Genomic DNA, 12,353 nt, shown 5'->3' on the forward strand with positions numbered 1-12,353 from the left:
AGATTTAAGCTTTTGATTAGGTAAAAGGTGGCTGTTTTTCATCTCTGATGGACTAAGTGAGATAAAGGTCTATTTTGCTGCAAGTTGCATTTGGTTTTCCTCCAGTAGATCAACTTGTTAAGAGGAGAGTTTTTTTTTTCCATTGACTGTAATCCTTTACAAAGTATCATTTTACCTGTTTTCAGTTAAAGTGTGTGGGAGAGGGTCAGAGTTGGTAAGGGACATATTTATGAGACTAGTCTCAGACTCAGAATGAAGAGAAACATAGCATTGGTGACACCATCAATTCCATTGTTAAGAGCCCTAGTTGAAAAGTATATAATATTTGTGATTTCTTTGCTAAATGCGAGACATGTATGAGTTGAGATGTCAGTTAGGTCTTGGTACTTTTTGTGCATTTTTCTACCAATAAATCAATAATCATCTGTCATTTACAGACACATATTTCAAGAGTAGAAAAATAGCATTTTCGTGGCATTTACAACCTCCATGTATTTTCATAAAGCTTTATCTGTGTGCCAACAATCTTTGAAGCAGGTACAAAACTCAAAATAAAACTCAATTCAGGCTGTTCAGATGTAGAAAAAGCACATTCTCAGTAACAAAGGCCTTTATGCTGAGAACATGAAGTGCTTTTTTACTCAAAGGAATGTTATAGGTGAATAGTGCAGTTAAAACCCATTGAACAATTGTCAGTAATTTTTCATACTTACCTACAATGTATGTACATTAATAGATTTGAAGTTAAATGTAAAAAACATGTGAAATGGTCTTGATTTTATAAAACGAGCAACACAGTTTAGTATTTTCATGGAAAATTAATTATATGTATTGTTGAGCATAAAACAGAAATAAAATGTTTTGTAGTTTACATGATTTTGAGAAATACACATTATTAAGGGGATGAATTTTTTTTTCAACACAGATCAACTAAAAAGCATCACTTACTAAAATTTCCAGACTTGTGAATTTGAGTTTAACTAGATGTATGGTTAATCTCATCCCTGTGAGGCTCTTTTGGCCATGGAGAGGTCAAGCAGATAGCCAGAAAGAAAGCAATGTGGTTCTCAGTCTATGCATCCAAAATAAAGACCAGGAAGTTCAAGAGGTAGTTAGGAAGTGAGGCTAAAACTCAAAGAAAGGAGAATACTGCAGAGTCAACAACCAGGAGAGGTCTATGAGTGTTTACCTTAACAAAACTAGATACTGCTGCAAGTTCCCAACTGGGATGAGTTAGCCATAGCTATAAATTATCCCTGATCTGCATCTACGAAAGGGGGCTGTATTTATCTCGGATCAGACACCCTTAGTGCCCATATGTTTCATTCAATATATTCGAAACGGAGTTCTTCAGAAAGATGAAATTGATACAAGAGGGAAACATAAAGATGAAGGAAAAATATTTGTAAGAGCAATATATTTGGAAAGTAATAAGCAAACCTACATGGATATTGACAGTAAAAAAGAAATAAAATGTTTTATGTTTAAAAAACATACATAGCAGGGACTCCTGGGTGGCTCAGTCAGTTAAGCGTCTGATTCTTGATTTCAGCTCAGGTCATAATCTCATGGTTCATGAGTTTGAGCCTCACATCCAGCTCTGTGCTGAGCTTGCTTTGGATATGTTCTCTCTCTCTCTCTCTCTATCTCTCTCTGCCCCTCCCTTGCATGCACTCTCTCCCTCAAAATAAAAATAAACATGAAAAAAATTAAAATATATATATATGGCATATGAAGGTCATTGTATTGTCTGGAAAATTAATTTATATTTGACCTTAATCAGCTGAAAAGGAGTGTTGTAATCTCTAAGAGAGCTGTTAATATGTCAAGGAATGCTATAATAGTAAAAATAGCATAAGAATGTGAAACTCACAAGCTAATGGGTGTCAGATTGAGTATTTAAAAACAAACAAAAGAAAAAAATAAAACAAAAGAAGGCTTAGAGGGAGAAAACAAGGTACACAGAACAGACAGAAGAAATAGGAAACAAATTATAAGATGGTAGCTTTAAACACAAATATATAAGGAAATTCATTAAATGTGAAAGTGAACTGAAATTACAATTAAATGATGAATATTAAAATACTTTAAAGAAACTAAACTCAAATAAAGGTACTTATAATAGATGTACTTTCAATATTAAAATTCAGAAAAATTAAAAATAAAAGAATAAGAGAATTATTGAACAACATCCTTTATATTTTTAGATTTTAAAACTGCGCTAATATCAAAGAAGCCTGTGATGTAAGACACATTATTAAAGATCAAAGAGACATTTCATAGTGATAAAAAGGTAAAACCTCTAGGAAAATATAACGGTTCTAAGTTTGTACACACCTTAGAGCCTCAAAGGAAATAACAAAAAATGTTATAGAAGTGTAAGAAAAATAGTTTCACGATTATATTCAAAGACTTTAAAACAACTCTTTCAGCAACTGATAGGACAAACACATAAATCAGTAAGGATATAGAAAAGTCAAACAACATAATTAACCAACTTGACATAATTGACAAATAGGAAATATTCAACCCAACAACTTCAAAATATAAACTAATTTAAGCTAAAAGTACAGAGAATTTATTGGCTTATTATAATTTATTATAATAGGGAAGTATGTACTTGAATCTTTGGGTTTCAGGCATTGGACCGACGGAGTTAAAAATACCTTATAGATGTTTTTTTCCTAGTTCATATCTGCTTTATTTTACATGTTTGATATCTTTATCTCCTGCTGCAAATAAAGTGTCTTTTTGAGGCCTAGGAATATGGACCCAAGCAATTCTAAATTTATATTATTCTAGCATTGAAATTCCAAAGGCAAGAAACAGTCATCCATTGTAGCACTTGCTAAAAAGATTTGGAGAATACTCTGATTGACGTGGCTGTGGTCTCATGCTAATCCCTGAATTAAACATTGAGGACAGGAAGATGGGTCAAAGATCTAATTCTGCAGCAGCCTTATAAAATCCCATGGAGCAGGAGAGAAGTTTGCCAAATAAAAATGTTTTATGACCTTGAGGAAGCTCTAAACTTATATCTTCCAGTACCATGAGACCACCCGCCCCCCCCCCAAGAAGATAGTCTTTGATGCTAGATAAGAATAGAAAAGTTACAAGAAGAATTATAATTGGCCCATTTTGGGTCACATTCATCCTTGAATAATTTTATCCAAGGGAATATAATATTGCTATTTTTTTCTTTCAAATTTTCAGTTGGAAATAATTTCAAATTTCATAAAGATTGAAACCATACTATACAGAACTCCCTTATTTTCTTCACCCAAATTCACTAACAGTTAACATTTAGTCACATTTATTGTTTTTTTAATGTTTATTTATTGTTGAGACAGAGAAAGACAGAGCACCAGTGGAGAAGGGGCAGAGAGCGAGGGAGACACAGACTCTGAAGCAGGCTCCAGGCTCTGAGCTGGCAACACAGATCCCAACACAGAGCTTGAACTCATGGGGTGCAAGATCATGACCTGAGGAGAAGTTGGATGCTCAACTGACTGAGCCACCCACGCACCTCTGGTCACATTTACTTATCATAATGTGTACCTGTGTGTGTGTACGTGCATATGCTTATGTTTAAACCATCTCAAAATAGTGTCTCAAAGCAAAAACCATGTCTTTACCCTTCTCAGCATTCATTTCTTAAGTACAAGGAAATTCTTTTGCATATTAGAGTACAATTATCAGAATCAGGAAATTTAACACTGGCACAATACTGTTGTATAAGGTACAGTCCATATTGAATTTGGATTAACTTTCTCATTGTATCTAACCAATTTTCCCATGTTGGATATTCAGGGTCTTCTTTTCATTACATACTAATTTTGATCCTATAACTTCTGGACCTCTGTTTACCATAGTAGACTATTTATTTTCTGTGTTTCCTTTGTCTTACTGCCTTCTGCTATTTCCTTTTCTCATTTCTCTGTGTTGCCTCCATGGGATCAAAATATACAGTTGGTATCTCCTCCTTTCCCCTGCTATGTATAGCACTGTGTTTATTTCCTTCTGATGCCAACAGCTATACCTAGGTCTGCATTGACTTTAGGATTCTATGATTCTATGGATATAAGCTATTATTCACTCTAAACAAACAAAAATCCTTCAGATGTAGAAAGGAAACAATGTTTCCAGGTCTTCATCAATGTTCTTCCTAAGCCCAGAGTATATTTACATCTCCCTGTAGCTAGAAATAAGTCAATTACTCGAATATTCAATCAACCATCCTGAACTTTCAGTCACTTATCTTAACTGAAAAAAAATTTCATTGATTTGTTTTTGCATGGTTACCTTTTATTCAGGAATATGGCTTTGTTATTTTCTCTAAAATCACCTTGACATAATTTTTTTTCTAGTTGATTAAACTTCAGCAAAAGTTTAAATAATGGCACAATAGCATATCTTGTGACCCAGAACTTTCACTCCTAAGAATTTAAAGCTCCCCCTCAAAAAAATGATAAGATAAAAACACAAAGATAATCTATCTGAAATTTACAATAATGTCAAAAATGTAGATGCAACTAAAAGTCCAAACTGGAAAAGTTAAATAAACCATAGAACATTTACACAATTAAGTATAACTTTTTAAAATCGCGATGTACAATAGTACTTAAGACCAGAGAAAATTGTTCAGGTCAATAAATCAGGTTATAAAGTGATTATTCTAGAATTATTCCTATGTTAGGTAGCAAAAATTGGTATTTGATAGATTTCTTACTCTGGAGACAAAAAAGAAAACAGAGTCTAAAGCAAAAACTAGAAATGTTCTTGAGGGAAATTATAAACAAAATACATGAAACCCAAAAGACTTTTCTGTTTTCTGGGCCAAAATCTGTCTTGAGGCAGTGTCTTCGATATTAATAATATTCAATGATGCTATACATTGATAAGTATAGCTCCCTCATGACTGCTTGACTGTCAAATTCAGAACTTCTTTATATTTAGCCTATATGCCTGTCACACCAAGGATTCAACCCAGAACCTTATCAAGCTCACTGAGATGGCCAGATTCTCTCAGCAATGTATGAAATTTATATTCCTCTTCTCTAACCCATCACTATTGGTCAACTCATTCACTTTTTCTCTCTGTCCTAAACATAGTGGTGAAACAAGAAACGTAACAAAACTCTCTTTTATGCTTCCTCCAGCCCATAGGCAAAGTTGGGTATATTTTATGCCAGAAACAAAATGACTGAGTTGTCTCAAAGCAAGAAACATTGGACATAGTATGGGATCTGCAGCTGATTATGCTGGCAAGGTAAAGAAGAGGAAGCCAGGTCTAAAATACCCGGCCAACATAGACCAGGATGATTTTGCACATGATTTTTATGGTTTTTATCTTCTACTTCAAGGTAATAGTCAGAGGGGATAGTAATCGATTGGTTAATGCCTTACTTGGGCCACAAATAGAGGTAGTGAATGGTTCTAGAGTGTTTAGCTCATTCATATCCCTGATCTTCTTTGTGTTTATATACATAAGACATTTGGAATTCCATTGCTCCAGTGTCCTCTTGCCATGTTTATCAAACTAGCAATAGAACACGATTATTCAATGTTTGCTTAATGTTTTATAAATACATCTTATAGAAGGTCAAATTTCAAGAACTTATTTCAATTCATTATGAGATACTAATACAGGGTATAGATAGAACAAGCAGGGAGATGCATCTGAAGGCAAGTTTTAGAAGATTTTGGGGAGCAATGTGCATACAAAGGGAATGAAGGGTATGTTAGAGCATAATTGTTGAGTTTTGTTTACAACACATTAAATTTGAGATATTTGTAGAAGATCCAGTTTGAGATGTCCAGTAGTAAGTTTGACATTAGGATTTGGAGCTGAGGTTAATATTGTGGTGTTTAGAAGATGTCAGAATAAATGGAGGTTGAAACCATAGGTTTCAAAGAGATAATCCAGAGAGAATACATAATGTGAGACTAGAAAAAGGCCAAGGATGTCCAGCAGATCAAGAACAGGGAGCTGACAGGTATAGCCAAAAAGGCAGGACAGGGCAATACCCTGAAGCTTCTTAAAGACAGAGAATGTAGCCAAGTGTGACAAAGATGTGATTTGTCTCTAAGTCCCACACATGTCATCCTAGAACTCAAATTTCTGTAAAGGCTACCAATATTTTTATCATAACATACTGTCTCCATGCAGAGCAGAAATTGCCCTTTCTGTTCTGAAGTATCTGGGGCATGATAAGAGGGTTCCTTTCCAGTTTTCCTATGTGTAGCCTACATACATGCGTACATTGACTCTGGCTACATCAAGCTTTAGGTCTTGTTATGATCCTTCCTGTTTCCCTGGCTCCTACTCACCTTGATGACGGTTACCCATTTTGCTTTGGCTGCTCCATTCTTTGTCCAGCCCCCATCCACTCCTGTTCATGCTGCAGTGCCACCAAACTACTTATCTGGTTTCTGTTGGCATCAAAATTTTTCAGATATCCTTTTTTCTCAATGCTAGTTATCTTAGTATGCCCCAGTTATTATAATATGCCATTATAGGGCTAATTTTGCTCTTTTACCATAATTCTGTTTCTAATCTCTTTTATGACCTGTAATTGGGGCACTGGACACAGAAGTCAGGTTGATTAACTAGCTAGCTAGCTAGATATCTTCAAATATATACAAAGACATTCAACTCAAATAATGTGTAAAGGGTCATCTCCAAATATATTCAAAGACACTCTATTCAGTAATGCATAGAAAGCCATTTTCCTTAAGCTGCAACCCCCAAGCCTCAACTCTGGAATCTTCTATTAGAGCAATTTGATGGATCATGATGAGTAAAGAATTAAGGCACACCTCCAATTCCCAGTCTTCAAGTCTGAGCAGTATTCCACAATAAGTTGCAACACTGAGTAACTGCTTAAATAGACCTGTCCATCTAATCTCTTCTGTCATTTACAAATGAGCCCAGATGCTACTATTGAGCTGATCTGGGGGGACAGAATTCACAAGATCTTTCATCAGCTTGTTTCAATCTGGATATGCTGCTCTCCCCCAGGATCATTGGTGATACATTTAAAAGCTGTCTCTCTACACCAGGGCACCACTGTCATTCGGGACCAAACATGCACTCAGAACCTTCCCACATTCTCTTTCTTGGTTTATTTCTTTTTGTCATTTAGGGATGTCATATTGAAATATCCTTGAGAACAGATATGAAGATGATATTGTCTACAATCTTGTGCTTTTAACATAGGAAGCAGACAATAATATTGGGTGAGGGATAAGGAGGGACATAAACCTAGGGCCCTTCTCTTAGGCTTTTCCCAGAGGAACTCACATTTGCTAGAAAATGAGCCTCCAGGGTCTAATTACAGTCCTCATCCATCTCTTGCGTCAAATAATTGCATCCTAATTGATCAGCTTGCCTCCACTCTTGATAGGCCCCAATATACCCTACACATATCTACAAAAGAACATTTTTAAGACAAAAATATCAGTCTTCACCCTTCTCCTTCATACTCTTTGATGACTCACCTTAGCCAAAAGCTGAGTTTCTAAAATGTGCTTTATATTAAGAATCACTGGGGTCTTATTTTATTTTATGAATTAAATTAGCAGACGGCCAAATTAACTTTTTCTTTTCAGTTTACAGTCTATATATCTTTATATATATATTTTTTTAACATTTATTTATTTTTGAGACAGAGAGAGACAGAGCATGAACGTGGGAGGGTCAGAGAGAGAGGGAGACACAGAATCTGAAACAGGCTCCAGGCTCTGAGCTGTCAGCACAGAGCCTGATGTGGGGCTCGAACTCATGGACCACGAGATCATGACCTGAGTGAAGTCAGATGCTTAACCGACTGAGCCACCCAGGTGCCCCAAAATCTTAACACATGTTGTAGGCAGAATAGTGGCCACAAATTTGTAGGCACCCTGAACTCTTTACCTTGCCAGAGAAGAATTTCAAACTCTGGTTTCAGCCTCTCTTAATAACCTCAATCCCAAGCATACTTCCTCATATCTTCCATCCCATGTAAGGTTAGCACATCACCTTTAGCCTGAATTGTATGGGATTAGGATTTCTGGATCCTATCCTAGACCTACTGAATCTGAAACTCAGGCATCTTTATCTTAAAACAAAACCCCAAGTGATCCTACTGTTGAAGAACCTTGTTTTAGTAGATCAAAATGTGGAATGGTTGTGGTGTTCATCTAGGCTGAGGGTGCAATCATCTTAAAAGCTTTGTTAGAATGATGTGTGCCCTGGGGTGCCTGGGTGGCTCATTCAGTTAAGCATCCAACTCTTGATTTCAGTTCGGGTCAGGATCTGACAGCTCGACTCAGGTCACGATTGATCTCATGGTTTGTGAGGTCGAGCCCATGTTGGGCTTCATGCTGACATGGAGCCTGCTTAGAATTCTCTCTCTCTCCTCTCTCTCTCTGCCCCTCCCTCACTCTCTCTCAAAAATAAATAAACTTTAAAAAAAAGAATGAGTGTGCCCTGCTTTTTGTGTGTGTCACCAGGAGTTGGGATTGAAGTGCATATCTTAAGAATGCTTCTCAGAAGATTCTGACAGTCCCAGATTTTCCCTCTTTCTCTCTCTCTCTTCCTCTCAGTTGCCAGTCCCTATTATCTACCTGAAATTGTCCACCAAATTTTTATATTCTTGGGTCATATATCATTTCATCCATAAAGATGTCTCCATATCCACATTTAGGAAAGATTAACTGCTCTCATTATTGTATTAAAATACTTATTAGATATTTATAATACAAAATTTCACATACTGAATTACAGTCAGTGATCTGTTTCTTTCTCACCTACTAGACTGTGAGCTCCTCAAGAGAAGGAACTGTGTCTTCTTTATTTTTGTCATCTCCAGAGCCTGTTGAATATACTCTGAAGTCATTACAAATTACGTTTCAGGAACACAGAATAACAAATATCTCAGTAATAGGAAAGTAATAGGAAAGTCAGTGAGACAGCTTCTAAAACGGCAATTTTAATTCTCCCATCTCCAGAAAACAAAGCAGTTTTGTTTCATGTTTTCTGAAATTTCTTACTATGAATATCAGTGTAGTAACTTTCATCTCCTTTAAATGTGTCATTTCTGCTTTGGGAAACTCTATGATAAATTTCAATATTATTTTCCTTGAAATTCATAAAGAATAGGAAAGGCCAATGGTAGTTTGTTCACTCATATTAAACATCCTTCCCTGAAGAAAGGTTATATAGTCCCACTTTCTGGAACTCAAGCATGGCTAAGTGACATTCTCTGGCCAGTGACTATTAGCTGAAGCGCTAGTCTAAGCTCAGAGCAGAAGCTCCAAGAGTAAGCAGATGGTTACCATGTGTTTTTCCCCACTTGTAACAACCAGCAGTGTTCTGGCTTGCAACTGCATCATCACTAGGAAGTCTGAGACAGGACTGCACCTGGCCCGTGGTGGGTATGTAGAGAGAGAAAGAAAGAAATGTTGTTTGTGAAAGCCACTTAACACAATCTGGAATAAACTGATACAAGTCTCTTGTGACATTGGTCCTTGAAACAACCACAAGCATCTTTGAGTTCCCGAGCAGGTATGGCAATAAACCTGAACGTGGAAACCTTAACTAGTGGGTTTGCCATAGTAAGTCTTTATACTAAAGTTAAAGTAAATTTTTTGACATTTTGGGGCACCTGTATGGCCCAATTGGTTAAGCGTCCAACTCTTGATTTCAGCTCAGGTCATGATCTCATAGTCCAGCCCCATTTTTGACAGCATGGAGCCTGCTCGGGATTTTATCTCTCTCCCGGTGCCCTTCTCCCCTTCTTACGCTCTCTCTCTCTCTCTCTCTCAAAATAAATAATCTTAAATATTTTTTTGAGCTTTTTAGGAGTTGGGGTGATATTAGGGACACTTAGAAGTAAGTGTGTGTGTGTGTGTGTGTGTGTGTGTATGGTTTGACTGTTAGAGTTACTGGAGGTCTTACTAGCATGTAGTGCCTTGGGGATGCCAGATGCTATACATCCTATGATGTATGAGAGAATCTTGCTCAAGAATTGTCTAGCCTAAATGTTCACTGCTCTGGTGGAGAACACTAGACCACACAAACTACTTTAAATATGCAAGTTAATTAAATTGAAAGAAGGAAAGAAAGAAGGAAGGGAAGGGAGGAAAGCAAGGAAAGCAAGGAAAGGAAGGGAGGGAAGGAAGGGAAGGAAGGGAAGGAAGGAAACATGCAAATTCAATAGTTATGTTTACAATGAATAAATGAAAAGTGAGTATGTCAGAATTTGAATTTTTATTCTAATAGGTTTTTGAATCTGTCAAGAACATTCTCATGTTCCTAACAAATCCTTGTTCTGGAAGCCATTGCATTTCTAATTTTATAGCATATTCTTGAATCAGTTCTTAAATCAAAGGGAAATTTGAAGACTGTTTCTCAGACATATAGTGTCTCCCCCTCTCAGGATTTTAATTTTTACTAATGTGGATATGTCTATTTATTATCAGTTTTTGTTTTCCAGGTGGGTGTTTTTCCTGCCCTTCACCCAAGTATTTGTTCTCTTTTGCTACTTTCCTTAACAGATGTTATACATCCCCAGACAAATGCTATAGTTCCTTTGCCTTTGGACAATACCATATACATCTTGAGCCTTCACCATGAGCCCATGCCACTTTGCAGGCATTCTTTGATGCTATGCTATGATTTCCCTCTGTACCTTCTTGCTATTGTAGACAAGGATGTTTCCCATGGGAAGACATTCAGTCTTCCAGAAGGGACTTTGGCATTGTATTCAGAAACTGATAAATCCTTTCCAATCTCATCTACTAGACCAGACATCATGTTACATCTCTTGGGTGAGGGCTGACGTTGTAAACTCATATGTAAACTGCTGTTTCTTGTCATCTTGTTGCATCCACTGGCATTACTGCTGAATGTTTCTCCTCTCTTAGTCACCTTGGTGCTTTGCATTGGACGTAAGCATTTCTCAGTTGTGCCAGGACACCACCGTCATTTTACTGGCCTCAATGCTTTTAGCAGTATTTCCCAATTTAGTATCAACAACTGTGATTTTCATTGGAATGCTTCTACTCCTTTCTATTTATTTCATTAGGTATCGTATTCGACTTGCACCACGGCGGCAGTATCTATCATGATGGCAACACGCCATGGTAGAATTCGAGTCTCCTGAACACTGAAGAGTCAGGGAACGAAGAGAGCTTGTGCTGTCCACTTGGTAGATCTTTCATTGAAGTCCAAGTGGATTGAATGACAAACGAACTGGCTTGTCCTCACACACAGAAAAAGATCAAAGAACAGCATCATGATGAAACTTAGAGCCTTAAGTGAATTAAACAATCCAGGTTGTAAGTAACTATTTTCAAAAGGGTCGACAATGTTTGAGGCCACATCTATCCTCTCCTCCCTTAAATCTCGATTGATTGTATATATTGTCTGAAATCATGGGGTATACTCTGAATCTTTTATTTCATTTCTTTTCATCAAGCCCGAGAAAGCTGTGCGAATGTTAATATGAACTGAATAAATCCTGTGATCACTGTAGCACCTTATAATGATGTGTTCCCAAACTGCCATATCACGGTTGATTATTGCTTCTTTTTCTTTGCAATCCTTCATTTAATTTCCACTCCTTACACCGGTGTTAATATTCTGACTATTTGAATTCACTTTTGAGTTCATGAGATGCTGTATCAAATGTTTTGCTAAAATCCAAATGTATTCCATCTCCCACATTGCAGTCATCCACTAATCTTGTAATTCAATAAAAAAAGCAATCAGATTTGTTTGGCATGATTTGTTCTGTGTAAACCCATGCTGCTTATTGCTCAATAGTGCTTAAATGATAAGTAGTGCTCAACACAAATTTCCTCATCTAACTTCTCATTTTAGCTCGGAAAAGTCTATAGTGTTTTTGTTCATGGATTTTCTCCTGGCACATTGCTAGTTCCTGGGTCTTAAACACCAGGGAACAGAGAGAACAAACTAGGTTTATGGTGGTACCATTTATCTTGTTTTGCCTTCCTATGTTTTTCCATTTGTTATCCCTACATTTTCATATCAGATTTTCATTAAATTTATTATGTGAGTAATCCCTTTATTCCCATTTTCCTAGAACATCTTTTTAGTACTTGGTAATTGGTGGAGGGACAAGAACACTGAGAGTAAAATTTATTTCAAACATCTTTGAGAATAAAGAGCAATGCCTTGGTTCTATTTATGCAGTCTTTATCCAGATTAGTCATGTAATATAAGAAAGATAGAGTTGCAATTTATCTCTTAAGTCTGAATCTCACACTTAATGGATGATAATTATTTAATTTTGATGGATTCTTTAGTTTTCACTTGACCATAATTTAAATCACTGTTACGGGTTGAA

This window comes from Panthera uncia, chromosome A2 (genome assembly GCF_023721935.1).
Source record: "Panthera uncia isolate 11264 chromosome A2, Puncia_PCG_1.0, whole genome shotgun sequence".
NCBI lineage: Eukaryota > Metazoa > Chordata > Mammalia > Carnivora > Felidae > Panthera > Panthera uncia.